This window comes from Triturus cristatus, chromosome 5_2, assembly GCF_964204655.1.
Source record: "Triturus cristatus chromosome 5_2, aTriCri1.1, whole genome shotgun sequence".
In the NCBI taxonomy this organism is placed as follows: domain Eukaryota; kingdom Metazoa; phylum Chordata; class Amphibia; order Caudata; family Salamandridae; genus Triturus; species Triturus cristatus.
This window is the reverse complement of record NC_140588.1, coordinates 920,941,055-920,959,329: the sequence shown is the minus strand read 5'-3', so window position 1 is coordinate 920,959,329 and position 18,275 is coordinate 920,941,055.

Genomic DNA, 18,275 nt, shown 5'->3' with positions numbered 1-18,275 from the left:
GAGGGACAGTGAGGTGTGGTAAGGGTAAGGTCTGGGGTAAGATGAGGGATTGAGACTGTGGGGTTTTGCTTATATGTGAGTTAGCAATTTCAAAATAAATTTTCTCTATTTTTTGCGTGAAAAATTGGGCAAGATCGTCACACTGATGTTTAGTTAAAGGCAGAGGTTTTGCTAAGGTCTCAGAGCCGGCAATCTCTTTAACTAGGCCAAAAAGTTTTCTTGAACAGTTAGTGGCATCCAAGATGGTTTTGGAGACAAAGCTAGCCCTAGCGGAGTTACAGTTGTTGTGGTATAATTTTAATGCTTTTTTGTAGACAACTTTGGAATCAGGTGTGTAGTCTCTCCTCCATCTCCGTTCCAAGGATTTACATTTAGATTTCTCAGCCTTTAGAGCCTCGTTAAACCAAGGGGCTGGAGGTCGGTGGTTGTTTATTTTTTTATTTTTGAAGGGGAGGCAAGAGTCAAGAGCATCTAAAAGCTAATCGTATATGTTTCCTGAACGTACGTCAACCATAGAATCGGATGTGTATGGGTTGGCGCATAAGAGCTTGTTGAGGACACCTATATTCAGCTGTTTCCAGTCTCTTTTGGGGACCTTGAGGGAAGGGAAAAAAGAGCAGGGAAGGAAAGGGGCGTTAGGCAGAATTTGGATATAAAGTGATCTGACCAGCATATGGGTGTTGCCGGGGCCAAGCAGGTGGCCAGCACTATGAGTGGGGCCTGTATTTAGTAGGTTAATATTCATAGCTGCGAGGTCAGAAATGAAGTTGCTGCAGGTAGAATTAAGGGGATCGTCAAGATGTAGGTTTAGGTCGCCTAAGACTGAGAAATTCTTGGAATTTAAAAGGAAAGAGGTTATGAGGTTGGGAAAGGATGAGGCCCAGTTGGTGGGGGGTCCGGGCGGGTGGTAAACTAAAACACTGGAAAGTGTGAAATTGGGGTTGAGGGATATTTTAAATAGGGCGGCTTCGCAGTTGGGAAAGTCTAACGGATCAAATTTGCATTGAAAAATATATTTAAAGATGATGGCTATTCCCCCCCACTTTTTGTCACTCTGTTCTTCCTGACAATGGCATAATTGGGAGGTAGTGCTGCTGCCACATCAGGGCCGGCACTCTCATGGAGCCAGGTCTCTGTGAGGAACAAAGCGTCAGGTTGTATGTCTAGAAGGTCAAGGATCTCCATTTTGTGCTTGGGGAGTGATCTGCAATTTAGACTGTGGAACGTAAAATCTTTGATGGGTCGGACTGACGAGTGAGGGTAGGATTCAGTACCAGGAGAGGTGAGATGGAGGGACTGTGAAGTGACAGGGGCAAAGTTGCAGCAGGGACAGACCTTCACAGCTAGGCTGTCAGCAGTGAACCGGGTGCATTTTGGGTTAACTGGGGGGCGGAGAGCTAGGAGTTGTTAAGAAGAGAGATTCAGACGATTTATACACTTCTGACCAGGGGTTGTGGCCCCAGGCCCCGTTTGGGCGTGGACGGGCGCATACGGGCTTGCCTGTGGCGCGCCTTCGGCATGCCGGAGGCGCGCCCGCTGCGCGCGTCCGCTGCATGGGAGAAGTGGCATTGGATTTAAGTAGAGAGGAGCTCTAGTTCACGTGACCGTCAGAGCGCCACCTCCCCCAAGCCTGAGCAGCTGATAACAATCAAGGAAAGCGTGCACACGCCCACACCCTCCACAACAATCAGGGTAGAAGCCCTGCGGTGGACCGAGGTGAGAGCGCGAATTACCACAAAGTGCAAATAAAATGCTGAGTGAAGTATGAGGTTATATTAAAAGACAAAGGACAGAGATACGCATTTTTTTAAAAAATTGCCAGAGCGCAACAATTAGTCAGCAGTAAGCCTCCGCTTTACTTTCAGGATCTCACCCTTCAATTACTGTGCGCTTCCGCAGCGCGGGAGAAGTGGCATTGGATTTAAGTAGAGAGGAGCTCTAGGTCACGTGACCGTCAGAGCGCCGCCTCCCCCAAGCATGAGTAGCTGATAGCAATCAAGGAAAGCGTGCACACGCCCACACCCTCCACAACAATCAGGGTAGAAGCCCTGCGGTGGACCGAGTTGAGAGCGCGAATTACCACAAAGTGAAAATAAAATGCTGAGTGAAGTATGAGGTTATATTAAAAACAAAGGACAGAGATTCGTTTTTTTTTTTTAAATCACCAGAGCGCAACAATTAGACAGCAGCAAGCCTCCGCTTTACTTTCAGGATCTCACCCTTCAATTACTGCGCGCGTCCGCAGCGCGGGAGAAGTGCCATTGGATTTAAGTAGAGAGGAGCTCTAGGTCACGTGACCGTCAGAGCGCCGCCTCCCCCAAGCATGAGGAGCTGATAGCAATCAAGGAAAGCGTGCACACGCCCACACCCTCCACAACAATCAGGGTAGAAGCCCTGCCTCCCCCAAGCCTGAGCAGCTGATAGCAATCAAGGAAAGCGTGCACACGCCCACGCTCTCCACAATAATCAGGGTAGAAGCCCTGCGGTGGACCGAGGTGAGAGCGCGAAATACCACAAAGTGCAAATAAAATGCTGAGTGAAGTATGAGGTTAAATTAAAAAACAAAGGAAAGAGATTCGTTCTTTTAAAAAAAATCACCAGAGCGCAACAATTAGATAGCAGCATGCCTCCGCTTTACTTTCAGGATCTTACCCTTCAATTACAGTGAGCGTCCACTGCGCGGGAGAAATGGCATTGGATTTAAGGAGAGAGGAGCTCTAGGTCATGTGACTGTCAGAGCGCCGCCTCCCCCAAACCTGAGCAGCTGATAGCTCTCAAGGAAAGCATGCAGACGCCCACACCCTCCACAACAATCAGGGTAGAAGCCCTGCAGTGGACCGAGGTGAGAGCGCGAATTACCACAAAGTGCAAATAAAATGCTGAGTGAAGTATGAGGTTATATTAAAAAACAAAGAACAGAGATTCGTCTTTTTTTTTAAAAAATCGCCAGAGCGCAACAATTAGACAGTAGCAAGCCTCCGCTTTACTTTCAGGATCTCACTCTTCAATTACTGGGCGCGTCCGCTGCGAGGGAGAAGTGGCATTGGATTTAAGTAGAGAGGAGCTCTAGGTCACGTGACCGTCAGAGCGCATCCTCCCCCAAGCATGAGGAGCTGATAGCAATCAAGGAAAGTGTGCACACGCCCACACCCTCCACAACAATCAGGGTAGAAGCCCTGCCTCCCCCAAGCCTGAGCAGCTGATAGCAATCAAGGAAAGCGTGCACACGCCCACGCTCTCCACAATAATCAGGGTAGAAGCCCTGCGGTGGACCGAGGTGAGAGCGCGAAATACCACAAAGTGCAAATAAAATGCTGAGTGAAGTATGAGGTTAAATTAAAAAACAAAGGAAAGAGATTCGTTCTTTTAAAAAAAATCACCAGAGCGCAACAATTAGATAGCAGCATGCCTCCGCTTTACTTTCAGGATCTTACCCTTCAATTACAGTGAGCGTCCACTGCGCGGGAGAAATGGCATTGGATTTAAGGAGAGAGGAGCTCTAGGTCATGTGACTGTCAGAGCGCCGCCTCCCCCAAACCTGAGCAGCTGATAGCTCTCAAGGAAAGCATGCAGACGCCCACACCCTCCACAACAATCAGGGTAGAAGCCCTGCAGTGGACCGAGGTGAGAGCGCGAATTACCACAAAGTGCAAATAAAATGCTGAGTGAAGTATGAGGTTATATTAAAAAACAAAGGACAGAGATTCGTTTTTTTTTTAATCACCAGAGCGCAACAATTAGACATCAGCAAGCCTCCGCTTTACTTTCAGGATCTCACGCTTCCATTACTGCGCGCGTCCGCTGCACGGGAGAAGTGGCATTGGATTTAGCTGGGTGCTGCGGGCAGCCCGTACCAGCCTTGCCGTGGCTGCTGCGTGCGCTGCTATTAGCTGTTTTCCTTACCTTCCCCCCGCCCCAATGTTAATACTGCCGGGCCCGAGGAAGTCGGAGAGGAGTGAGTGGGTTGTAGCAGCCACCAGGGCAGAGTTTGCGGCAGCCCAGGACTCACTGGACAGCCTCCCTTATGGGTGACTAATACTAAGGTGGCCGGCCGAGGTACTTTTGCAGAAGCCTTGATCCGGATGGAGTTCCAGGGTTGCTGTGCTGTGTGTCGCCATTGACTAAGAGTACTAGTGAGCGGCCCTCGGTGGCAGGCAGCATGGGCAGTGACACTGACCTGCTCTGCGATTTCGCTGTTGGTGCAACCGTAAAAGTAGTTAGTTTAAGCTTATAATACAGCTCACGATCCAGTGCGTGCAGGTGCGTGCCCAAGTCACAAACTGTTTAGATATACCTATAAATATTCCTTAAATGTACACCTTAGAGGCCTCACAGAGCACTTCACAGTGTTGCTATTATGTGTGAAGAAATTAGCACAGGCGCTGTGTAGCTCGGTATTGAAGGGAGGATATCGGGGTGCATTTTGGGGGGAGTCTTGACTGCACAAAGCTGTGATTAGGTGTGCCAACTGCAGACAGAGTTAACCTAATTAGCTTGTGAAGCAACAGCCCTCAGACTAAGTGCTTGGCATTTGTAGTGCGCATGCAGACATCCCTGTAGTATGCCAGGAGTCTGTTCTGCCCATGCTTCTTGAGAAGATGTCACGCAGGTGCCCTTTTTGTTGCTTTGGGTGCCTAATCCGCCAGATGTGGACTAAGTCATGGTGAGTTAGGAGGGAGTGCAGTTGCACTGCGGCGCTGGGTGTGTGCTTCAGTTGGACTGTGATCTGTCAGCATACAGATCTAAAATAACACATAAGTCGCTCACCTATAACAGTGTTGAGTGACCACAGGGGAGACTATTGTTTGCCATATTGCAGCAAAGTAGTCCAGGGAGTTAACATTTGGGCCATTATACATATATAATGGTGACCCAGTGACATAGGAGGAAGTGGAACACATGCAGAATCACACACTTACCTGCCCTTCTTGTCAGACAGGATGAAGGGAACGTGCTGCTGGGTCACCGGCCGTGCCTTGCTCCAATGCTTGCCCTAAAGCAAACCTCTCAGAAGGCCAAGTTCATAGGTAGCCAGTGGCGATAGGCAGGGTTCAGTTCTGTTTGTGTGGTTTTGGCATGCAGAAATAAACGTTTGAGAACGGGAAGTCAGCAACAAAAATCGTGCAGATTTGAGAACAGAAATGTGCCCATAACTTGTGTTTTGTAGACTTGTTCATTTTTCTTATTACTCTCCTCAACGGTATTTCATTGAATGAATACTGAGCTTACATTCAAACTTATAGCACCAAGAGTGACTCTTCAGTTAGAATACACTGATAGCACACCGCACTGAACAGGGTTGTCTTGAACACGCAATAGCAGGGTTCGTATCGCGGCTTTATCACAAAACTCGTTTTTTAAAATAAAACATGTATTGTTTTTTTTTTAGACAGGTATTGGGTAATGGCTTTTATTGTAGAACTGAGTATCATAGATATTTTTGTATACGTTTTAGATTTTAAATTGACTATTTATACAGATCAATAGGCTAACAGTGACTACAATCTAATAAGGACTAATTAGCACAGTTTGTTGAACAGGGGAAACTGCATTACGCAAAAATATAGTTTAAGTTCTCGTATTTTACAGTTTTAATGAGAAAGTCTATAATTAGAATACAAATGTTTTCTAAAATGACGGAGTTTTAATAATGTTAACATAGTATTTTATGGAAAGTGTATGGTTTTCGTAGTGGAGTACGGTGATAAAAATAGGAATTACATCCAGAAACAAATGTGGCTCTTTCACTCAGGCAAACACAACACGGATCCCAGGACAGACGTTCTAGTGTTTGTCTTCCAGCCGACTGACAACACAGCTGATTGGGTTACCTAATTTACAAGGGTATTTAAACTCAGGGGTGCTTGGCCTGGTAATTCCCTGAAACATTCGAAGTGACAAGATTGTACTGGATGGCCGTGAAAAAAGGTATGGATTAGGAGGGACATGCTGTGGCTTTGCATTTTTTGATCGTAATGATTGTTCTACTTGTCAGTATCTAAATTAACAATTTACTTAAACCTTTGCCCATGCAGTGACATAAGCATCACTGAAGGGAGCATGTAATATAGTTTTGGGCTATATAGGTTTCAGACACTTTATAGTTAGGAATTAGCATTTATAAAACTTTAGAAATTCACTTAAAAAAACATAGGTTTCAGACACATTATAGTTAGGAATTAGCATTTTAAAAACCTTAGAAATTCACTGAAAAAAACATAGGTTTCAGGGGTGTTATAGTTAACTGGACATTTCACTCGTACAAAACCATAGAAATTCCTCCGTTATAGTTAGTTCTGCTAACTATAACTCACGCCCCCGCAATGCACTGCTGATGACGTCACATATTACATCACTCATGGCATGGTCAGTGACATCACTGATGACATCACTGATGACATCTCAAATGACATCACTGATAGGAAAGTTGCTGCTGCCATTTCGTTCATCGGGACAAGTTACCAGAAGTTAAAAAGTGATAGAAGGGGTCAGAGTAGAGGTACCTTGACCCCACATGACTAACGGTGCGGTCTATAAGGGACCCCTCATGGACAAAAAAAGACCCAAAAACCTTTTTTTACCATGTGAGGATTCGGGTGGATCTGCGGATCCAGAATCCAATTTTAAAAAAACATACTCTCAATCACAGATCCATATACCTACTCTTACACTCACTCATACCCTCACAGTGAAACAACTTACACACCCACACAGCCACTCACACACCTACTAAAAAAAGCCCTAGAAATTAACTTAAAAGCCTAAACATTACAGGAAAATTATACTTTGAAAATACAATATAAAAACCTTTGAAATTCACAGAAAAAACAAAGGTTACAGGGACGTTATAGTTTGTTAATAGATTCATTTTTAAAATGAAAAATTCACTGAAAAAAGCAAACGTTACAAGGAATTATAATTAGGCTAAGATTAAACACACCCACGAAACCATAGAAATTCAGCAGTGACAGCTGAACTAACTATAATTTACGACTCCGCAATAAACTGCTATGACCTCACTTATTATATCTCTCATGACATAGACAGTGCCATCACTCATGACATCTCAAATGACTTCATTAATGACATCACTGATGACAGTACGCAGTGACTGTGAATCTTTACAAATAGTTTACAAGTGATAAAGATTTATGTTAATGTAATCCAAAAGGTAAATTAGTATATTTTGTGTACTACTAATGAGTTATACTATTTTTAACATATATTATGTGAGTAGCTGTGTGGCTGTGTGTATCTGTGTGTGTGTATGAGTGACTGTATGAGTGTGAGAGTGATTGTATAGGTGAGTACTTGGGTATGTGGGTAGCTGTATGGGTAAGGGAATGGCTGTATAAGTGGCTGTATTGGTGGAATGGCTGTATGGATGAGTGAGTGGCTGTGTGAGTAGATGTATGCGAGAGTGAATGGTTGTGTGAGTAGTCATATGTGAGAGTTAGTGGCTGTGTCAGTGGCTGTATTGCTGAGTGAGTCGCTGTGGGACTGTATCAGTCTGGTAGTGGCTGTATGAGTGAGTGAGTGGGTGTGTGAGTGGTTCTATGAGTGAGTGGTTGTGTGAGTAGCAGTATAGGAGAATGAGTGGGTGTATGAATAGCTCAATGGATGAGTGAGTGGGATTATGAGTAGTTGTATGGGCATGTGAATGGGTGTGTGAGTGGTTGTTTGGGGATGTGAGTGGGGGTGTGAGTGCTTTTGTGGGTGATATTATCAGTAAAGTCATTTGAGATGTCATCAATGATGTCACTGAGAATTCTATGAGTGATGAAATATGTAAGGTCATGAGCAGTGCACTATGGTGGCATAAGTTATAGTTAGGTTAGGTAACTATAACTGCTGAATTTTTATGGTTTTGTGCGCGTGAAATCTGAACTTAACTGTAATGTCTCTGTAACCTTTGGTTTTCTCATTGAATTTCTAAGGATTTTAAATTACTATTTTCTAACTGTAATGTCCCTGTAACATTTATTTTTTTCAGTGAATTTCTAAGGCTTTTCATGTTTTTTAATGTGCAGACAATTTATTTATAAATATACTTTTTATAAGATTAAAAGCATAAAAATCACATATGTAGTTTATGTAAAGTATATGAAGTTCTTTTAATGTAACTAAACAAATATTATTCTTTTAAAATATTTTTTTCCACATTCCCTTCTTTAAAATCATCTGGAGGAGATTGGAGTGACAGGGTTAGCATGGAGTTTGATGCAATCCTTCCTGGAATACAGAAGCCAATAAATCGAGATCCCCCTTTCTTAGCAGGTCCTTAAAAGGTGCACATTGGGGTCCCTCAGAGTTCGGCGTTGAGCCCTACTCTGTTTAATATTTACCCTACCCCTCAAATCCAGTTAGCAGAAAAATGTGGAGTAAAAGTGAACTCCTATGCGGACGACACACAGTTGCTCTTTCCCTGGAATAAGGGAAAAGAGGTTGAAAGTGTTCAACTGGCTAGCAAAAGCACAAATGAAGTGCCATGAGGATAAAACTGAAATTCTCCCCTTTTGGGAATTTCCTCCGCTGTTCTGCTGGATCCCCAAGTAGTGCCAGTAAAAAAATGGGGTATTTGGTTTGATGATAGGCTATCATTTGGGCCCCAAATCAAAAGGCAGGAAGGAACTTGCTTTGGGATCATGAGATCTCTGAAGAAATTTCTGCTGCTCCTACCATTCCATGCTGCGAAAACAGTCATTCAAGCACTAATCAACATCCCGTATCGACTATGGCAATGCTCTGTATGGAGGCCTTCCAGAATATCTCCTGGACAAACTTCAGGAGATCCAGAATGTGGCTGCTCGACTCCTGCTCAATCTTCCAAGGAGAGCATGCATTAGGCCGCATCTTTGGGATCACCATTGGCTGCTTATTAGGGAAAGAATGAAATTCAAATCTTTGGTGCTGGTTAATGCTAACCTTTATGAAATGAAATGATCACTTATTTTGCTGGGGGCGGTAGCATGGAATCTGCTCCCCCTGGAACTACGCACCTTAAGCGATCCAAGGTTGTTTAAATAGAAGCTAAAAACCTGTTTTTTCCCATAAACGGAGTGTGCTCTGATCCTGACCTTCCAGCTGGTACTGCGCTGTTAAACTCCCTGGTGTAGCTGCATGCAATATAAGTGTCATATCATATTATATCACTTTTTTTGGTATGTTTGTGTCTGCATTGCTGTATGGGTTACCTTTCCACTGCTACTTGCTGTGCTGGAGTTTGATCCTGACGCTGGAGGACTGAGGAAGCGTCTTGAGGCTCACAGCTAGCGCTTTGTAAGGCGCTACCTTTCGCCGGACCCGCTTCCCGGGTCCCGCTTCACGGTGCTGTGGTTTGCTGAATCCTGGACACATCGCACTGAGGGCTTTTGGTAGACAGGGCTGCGAGCGAGAATACTGCAGGACTCCAACTTCAAAGAGTCCCTGCTGTTTCCTTCACCCAATCCACCTGGTGACGCTCTCCCTGTAGGCCACGCCCCCCTCTACACCCAATCTATATCAAACGGGTCACTGCTCCGCTGCGCGGGAGCGCGCGGGAAGCGCCCGGGAGAAGCCCGGGACAAGGGCGGGCCCTCTGAGGCCCTCAGAGGCATGAGAAGGCTAGGCTAGGCCAGTCCCCTAACATCTGTCTATCCGCATACTGTTCGGCCAGAGTACCCCCACCTGTCTTGTGACCTCCTCGCCCCATCTGAGAAATGTTTTAGACTGTTTACAACAATCTGAGAGGTTCTGTAGACATAGATTATCAGGCCTAGGATTAGTTCATTAAATTTATACCTTAGAGAAAACTGCCAAGTATTTCAGCCTAGATGCACTAAATAGTAATTTCCCCTACACTTTTTATCGTTTCTCATTGTTTGTTTGTGATGATGACAAAGAAATTAAGGTCTGGGAGAATACTGGTAGGAAGATCAGGCTCAAAAACCAGATCGAATCCCCTCCGAAATAAGCTCAGCCAAGCCACTAATTTGAAAAGCACTTGCCATGTTTTTAATCTTTGGGAAAGGGGTAAGAATAAAGCGATAGTGGCGGACAATATGTCGGAGGATATTAAGGACTCTGGAGCTATCCATTCAGACATATTACCCAATACTTCGAGAGAGATGCCTGAAAATAAAAAGGTAATCGTGGATAATAGTTCAGTAGTAACAAAAGTAGCACCTTTGTCCTCTGAGTGTGGTTTTTCTCCTCCCCTATTCTCTACAATGAAAAATAATATTGAACTGGTACTAGAAGTAGTCATTAAAACAAAGAAAGACATAGAACAAGAGAACTTGCATATAGAGAAAACTTCACACGAAGAGGCCCATCATACAGTAAATATATCGCCAACAAAAGATTCTTTCAACAATGGTCTGTCTCCAATGGTCCTTGACAAAGACCTATGTCAAAGGTACATAGAGACTGACCTGGTCAAAGCCGAGATGGACTTAAAAACCCCGGTAACATCGACCCATGCTGGCTTGCATCTTTACAGTAGTACCCCTTCCAAGTCCTCACACTCAAATTTTTCCATAAGCCCCAATTTAAATCTGATTGGGATAAATGCACTACAATGTCAGGGGACAGACAAACCCATTTCTGATTCCCTCCATATATTAGAACACTTATTGTCGTCCATTTTACAATTATTGGAAAAATTTGTGGGGGGATCCGACTGTGTACTTGATACAGTGACCCAAATTTTGAAAGTTTTATTGGGCACTCAAAAAGAGAAGGATGCAGTCCAAAAGAAGCAGTCCTCCTCCTCTGTAGTATCAGATGAGGTAGGAATAAAAGATCAATTATCTGTAGTTAATAATGTTCCAAATAGAGTATATGAGGATGTAAAAACAAGTGCTACCCAGCCATCCCCCACCCTAAATTGTTCTTTAGTTAATGATTCAGAAATTAAATTTTGTGGGGAACTCCCTCCAAAAACTGGGAATGACCTTTTCCCTATTTTTAAGAAGCAACAGGGAGAAGGAGATAGAGAGGTGGACGCCACTCCGGTAGGGAATGGTAATAAAGGGAAGTCAGTGATAATAAAAAAGAACGGAAATAATAAGAGGAAACTATTGAGACGGATAGAAAAAAATAGGCGGAGGAAAATCCTCTTTAGAAAACATCTTAATTCCCCCTTACACAATGAGGTATATCAAACTCAGGTGGTAGCTGAAAAGGATAATAACCCTGAAAATAAGATCATTAAAGAAAATATTGTGCCTCCGCCCCTGGCTACTCCAGCATTATTATCTACTTCCCCCCCTCCCCATCATCAACAATTGACACAAATATCCTCTTCCAACAAGTTACCATCAATAGGGATATAATTGGGTCAAAAAAGCCAACATTTTCAGGACAGGAGCAAAACCCCTCCGGCCAAGTAGCTCCAATACTTAACCCCCTAGCAACACCTTTCTTGGGAGTAGTTGCAAGAGGTGTCCCGTTAATAGAGTCTAAGGAGAAAAGCATAGATACCGTATGGGTAGAATTTTCTCCCCTTTTTGATGCTGAATGCATTCTGAACAGATCCCTCTTGCTTAAATATTTTCAAGAATCTGCTAACTTGAAACTAATACAATCAGCCGATCTAGATAGGGTACAATTATTAAAATCAGAAGTGGGGATGATAACTAGGGTGAAGTTCCACTCCAAGTTAGTAGCCAATCTAATTCTGCAACGCTCAGAAGATCTGCAGAGCAGAGGAATAGATGTAATCCCGGTGTTGGGGCATACTAGACAAAACAATATCCTTAAATCCCAAACTCGCCAGAAGCCCCCCTTTTCTCTGTTGCAAGCAGCAACAGGTAGTATAAATAAGGTGGGTGAGCTTACAGAGTTAAAAATATGCAAGTCTAAGGATTCTCGTTTAGTATCCTATGCTAACCCTACCTTGCCATCTTATCAATCTGATATCGGAGAGGAAAATGTTCAATGGAATTGGCTTCCCAGAGTTCTTGCAGAAAGATCCCTAAATAAACAACTATCTAATTCGCATCTTTAGCAAAGAATTATTTATAATATCCTGGAATGCAGCCGGTTTAAAAAACAGTCCGGAGAAAACGGCATTCCTTTTGTCCCTGGAGGCAAATATAATATGCCTACAGGAGACATGGTGTACCGATAAAATTCAAATAGGGAAAGATTATTATGTATTGGAAGGTAGCGCCACCCCGAATAAAAAAGGACATGCCAGTGGGGGGATAGCTTGCCTCTTATCGAACCGAATAAATTGGAACTATGTGCACTATATGGATCCGAGTAAACTCTTCCAAGTAGTAACCTTATTTGAGTCTGGCAATCCTAAAACTGGCAATCGTCTGGTTCTGATAAATGTCTATATACCACCGGAAGCTGGTTTTAATGCAATCTTAAAAAAGGTTTTCTTGCATAGCCAGAGTATCAGGGAGAAAGATCCAACGGCGGCTATAATTTTAGTCGGGGACCTGAATTGCAAGATCTCCAACTCAAGCATAAACTTATTCTGTGATAAACTTAGAGAAGAAACTCTCCATATTCCTCGGGCAGTGTTTCCTGAAAATATAAAAACAAATAAACGTGGCAAACTTTTACTAAATGAGTTGGCAGAAATGGATGGGATTATTGCAAATGGGAGACTCCCCTTGGATTCCCCGGCTAAGTTCACGCATAAATCCTACCAAGGGGAATCGATTCTTGATAACGTAATAATGGGGTCCCAATCATTTGAGTTATTGAAGGATCTCGATATTATTGATACACCGTTAAGTGATCACAGAATCCTCTCCTTCTCGATGAATGTAAAGCCATCTAAATGTGATCAGTGGTCTCTGAATAGTGATCAAACAAATTTCGGTTCCAAATCAGGAAGGTGCTACTGGAACGCAAGGGCGTGTCGAAATTTGGAAGAAATGCTCGATGTAGCAATATCTGAGCTTCCTTCCTGATATGGCTCTGAAATTGAAAGTTTCTCTCTGTTCTTGAAGTCAGTGATAACAGGGGCAAAAAAGCTCAATAGGAAAAAGTCCTTTGGAATATTTACTAGCCCTCTGAGACTGCTTAACATAGAAATTAATAAATTAGTAAGGGCCCAATATTTAAATAGATCTGTTGTTATAGCACAAAAAATAACAATGTTAAAAAGGAAACGGAGAAGGCTATTAACCACATTACGCAAAGAAAAAGAGGATGCTATCTGGGTAAAAATAAGAGAAGCTGCTAATAACGGGGAAATGAGGCAATTTTGGTCCCTTATAGGTGAGGGGTGCGGACTGAGAACAAGCCCTTTACCCATCCCTATTGAGGAACAAATATGGAGGGATTTTGTCTCTAATCTTTATGCAAGCAATAATACGGTGACCTCGTAAGTACGGCCAAACGAAATGAGCTTGTCTTTAGTGCCATTTACAGAAAAGGACATAGACTTAGCTATTGGAGAAATGAGGCACTCCGGGGCTATGGGCCCGGATGAATTGCCCATTAATGTACTAAAACAGAACAGGGCTAAATGGAGTATGCTACTCTGTCCAATTTTCAATATTTGTTTATCTAGAGGTAAGGTTTTACCCTCTTGGACGGGAAGTATCCTGGTACCATTGTTTAAAAAGGGAGATCGTTTATCCCCTCAGAATTACCGCCAGATTGCACTGTTGGATGCAATCGGCAAAGTTTTTACAAGATGTCTGCTCAAACGAATAAATTATTGGGTGGAGCATTTAAATATTCTTCCTCTCGAGCAGACAGGTTTCAGGAAAAACCACAGTACCATGGACAACTTAACAGCCCTCCAGGTAATAACCGATAAATATATTGGAGCCAGAAAGGGGAGAGTCTATGCGGCATTCATAGATTTCTCCACGGCCTTTGATAAGGTTGACCGACAAGTACTGTGGAGAAAGCTACATGCCCTGGGAATGCCTCATAGACTCTTATGCTTGGTACAAGATTTGCACGATAACACGTGGTGCAGAGTGCTATTGGGGGGTGAAAGGGGCTTATCCCAGCTTATTCCATCGGCAAATGGCCTTAAGCAGGGCTGTCTTTTAGCTCCTCTTTTGTTTTCCCTTTACGTTAGTGATCTCCCCCTTATCATATCTGCATGCGAAGGAATTGCCCCACGTCTGGGAGACAGATATATCTCTTGTTTAATGTATGCGGACGATATATTAATCCTAGACCTTACTCCAAAAGGCCTTAACAACCGTCTGCATTCATTATACGCATTCTCCGAAAACCATTTCCTGAAAATAAACATTTCCAAAAGCAAGGTAATGTGTATGGAGGGGCGAAAAAAACTGAAGTTGGAACACATTAGCTGGGAGCTGGGAGGCCAAAAACTAGAAAGAGTAAAATCATACGTATTTTTGGGTAAGGTTGTAAATAACAACTTGAGCAACAAATCCCATATAGAAAATAGTTCCCGCAAGGCAAAGTCGCAGGGAAATGGGTTAAGAGCATTATACAAATCAACCGGTAAAAGACACTTTGGTTATTTGCTGGAGGCTTTCCGGGCAAAAGTCCCCCCAACTTTGCTTTACGGCATAGAACTCATCGACCTAGTCGAATGGGTTTTTTGGGACATTATCGAGGGTTCCCTCTTGAGAAGCTTAACTTCAGTTTATAATAGTTGCAGTGCAGCAGCCCTTCGTTTAGAATTCGGTCTAAGAAGTAGCTGGGCACAGGGTCTGGCAGGAGTCATTCGCTGGGTTATCTGTTTGGTCAAAGGAAAGCCAGCCACACTAAGATCCCTAATCACAAAAGAGTTGATGGGCCCACTAAAAGAGCATTCGATTCTTATAAAGAATTATAGGAAGGCCATTACACTCTTGGACTTAGAGGAAGCCACTCTTTTAGACCTTTCTATGCAACAATTAAAATTTACATTAAAACAAGCCACATGGAAGATAAGCTACGAAAGGGATCGTAACTTGATTGTACAAAAGAAGGGGGCCACTCAAGCTGTTGATTCCTATTTGTTTAAACAAATACAACCTTACGCCTCCTGGAATATACCCCACGGTTTGTGCCGTTTTTGGCTGCTTCTTAGGCAGGATCTCCTTCCACTGAATAAGTTGTTGGCCAAATGGCATGGTATATCTAATATATGTAACCTTTGCAATATCTCAGTCCAAGACTCTATACATGTCCTGCTAGTTTGTCCAGCATTAATGGCCCACCGTCGTCTGTGGGTAAAGCCTGTATGTATTCAGTTTGGTATTTTATCCGCAAGATCTCTGATAGATGCTATCTTCAGTCCCCCAAACGAAATTTTCTGTAACAGAATTTTTAAGTTTTTCAAATGTTTTTTAGAATTGTACTAGATGAACGGTATGATAATCTGTACATTTTTTGCTAGAAAAAGTCGATTATATGTGGACTCATTTTATTATATTTTGGCTGTTATTTTGTAATATGTGGATCTCCAAGGAGTTCCAAAATCATATTTAAATAAAATTGACATTAAAATTGAATTGCTGTATGCGTGGGTGTGTCAGATTCTGCATTGGTAAATCTCTGGGTGTCTGAGTATTTGCACCAGTGTATTCCTGGGTGTGTAATTAGGTGCATTAGTGTTTGGATGGCTGTGTCAGCGTCTGCATTACTGTATACTTTTGTATATCAAAGTCTGCTTTCATAAGTGCCTATGTGTGTCAGTTTAAGCATCAGTGTTTTCTTGGATGCATACATGTTTTGTTTGGTGTGTCAGTATCTGTATTGGTGTACGCCTGGGTATGTTAAAGTCTGCTTTAGTATATGCCTGTGTATGACAGTTTATGCATTTGTGTATGCCTGGGTGTCTTATTGGATGCGTTAGTGTTTGGATGGGTATGTTGGTATCTGCATTGCTGTATGCCTGGGTCTGTCAGTGTCTGCATTGGTAAGACCTTGGGTGTGTCAGTTTGTGCATCAGTGTGTGCCTCGGTGTGTTATTAGATGCATTAGTGTTTGGCTCGGTGTGCCAGTGTGTCAGTGGCTTCATTGCTGATTGCATGGGTGTGTTAGTGTCTGCATTAGTAAGTCTCTGGGTATCTCAATGAGTTTGTCAGTGTGTCAGTGTGTGCCTGGGTGTGTTATTGGTTGCAATAGTGTTTGGCTGTGTCAGTGTCTCCATTGCAGTATGCCTGGGTGTGTCAGTGTCTGCACTGGTAAGTCCGTAGGTGTGTCAGTGTGTTTGTCAGTGTATTATTGGATGTTTTAGTGTGTGGATGGATGTGTCAGTGCCTGTATCATTGTGTAGTTGGGTGTGTCAATGATTGTATCGATGTTTGTCCAGGTGTGTCAGCGGTCTATCAGTGTGGGCCTATGTGTGTGAGTACCTCTATATGTGTGCACCTGGATGTGTGAGTTGCTGCACTGATGTGTGCCTAGGTGTGTTAGTAAATGTAACAATCTGTGCTTGGTTGTGCATACTCAAAATCCCTATGGAACATCACTGCAAGAACTATTGAGTAAAGTGCATTACTCCAACTGATGGTGCTTTTGATCTGTAGAAAAAGTAAAAAACAGAAGCATTTATAAGTTTTACAATTCATAGAATTACAAAAGTAGCTTACAATTTCAACAAATGCATCAAGACATAATTCAATGAAATAACTAGACAGTTCTCATGCCGCAAAGGTATGTATTAATATAAATAAACATTTTATTTTCCCTGTTCAACTGTTCTCTGTGTACTTATACACCATAAACAATGTACTTTTTTTTAGCAGTCATCATTCAACAGTGGGGAAAAAACAATTATAAAGATAGCAGAAAAAAAAACTGCAGACTGTCTCATTGCAATTAAGAAATACTGTGCATTGCACTCACTACAAATAAACAAATAAACATAACTATGTACCAATATGGTTTTGTGCACAATCACAACACATGCAGGTATATCTTTTCACCAGCAAGCACTAAAGAAAGTGATGTCTGTAAGCATTTTAGAATACTTTGAGGGGTAAAGATTACAGCTAAAGATCTGAAGTAATATTTGCTGCTTACAGTTATCCAGCTACACTGCCAAGAAGTATTCACACGGCACAAGTTCCAATTGGAAAACTATTTATTAAAGGGTGCACAACTAAATGATGCAGGAGAAACTAGGTGCAGTAGAAAATGCCACCTCTACAGCACCATTTGGAGAACTTTCATGAGCTGCAGTCACAATACCAGCAGACTGTGAAGATTTGAGTGAGATGGTTACTCACTGCGAGAAATGCCACGTTTGTCGCTGTAAACATGTTTTCTGTGGGTCAATTTTCCCTTCTACTGTTCTCACATTGTATGCTCATACACCACAAATGAGGTACTGTTGAAATAATCATCATTGAACAGTTGGGTAAAAACAACCATAAATATTGTAGAAAAGAAACTATAACTGCACACTATTTGTATGTAAGTAGATGTTTTGTGTGTAAATAGCTCTGTCACTGACTGTACAGGTTTTTGAGTGGGTGTGTGAAAGTGTATGTGTGTGTCAGTTCCTGTGTGAATTACAGTATAGGTGTGTGAGTACATGTATGAGCACCTGTATGGGTGTGTTTGTGCCCTTAAGTTAAATTAATAATAAATATATTTATAACTTTACAAGTACATTTTCTCACCATATTAGAATACAATTTAAAACAAACAGTTAACAAACATACCAGAACATGTTTAATGCAAATACAGACGTTACAACAAACAAATGATGGACGGAATGCTGACAATGCAGACATTCTCCCCCAGTCAAGAGATCTGGGTTGAATCCATCGTTCTTTTGCCCACTACACCACCCCAGTTTAGACATTGCCATATGCAAATCAGTCTTGACCCTGTGCCTCATGGGAACAGTCCAGCCCGAACTGCCAAGCCATGTCTTCCCTGGACCGGAATCAAGCATCCTAGGACCGGTTTCTGGCTATCAGCCGTCATCAGCCAGGATAGCTTGACTCCAGTGGCGTAGTGAGCACGGGTCCCACGTCTGGGAATACCCATCCCACTTAGGGCGAAAAGCGTTACAACAAACAAATGATGGACGGAATGCTGACAATGCAGACATTCTCCCCCAGTCAAGAGATCTGGGTTAAATCCATCGTTCTTTTGCCCACTACACCACCCCAGTTTAGAAATGGCCACATGCAAATCAGTCTTGACCCTGTGCCTCATGGGAACAGTCCAGCCCAAACTGCCAAGCCATGTCTTCCCTGGACCGGAATCAAGCATCCTAGGACCGGTTTCTGGCTATCAGCCGTCATCAGCCAGGATAGCTTGACTCCAGTGGCGTAGTGAGCACGAGTCCCACGTCTGGGAATACCCATCCCACTTAGGGCGAAAAGCGTTACAAC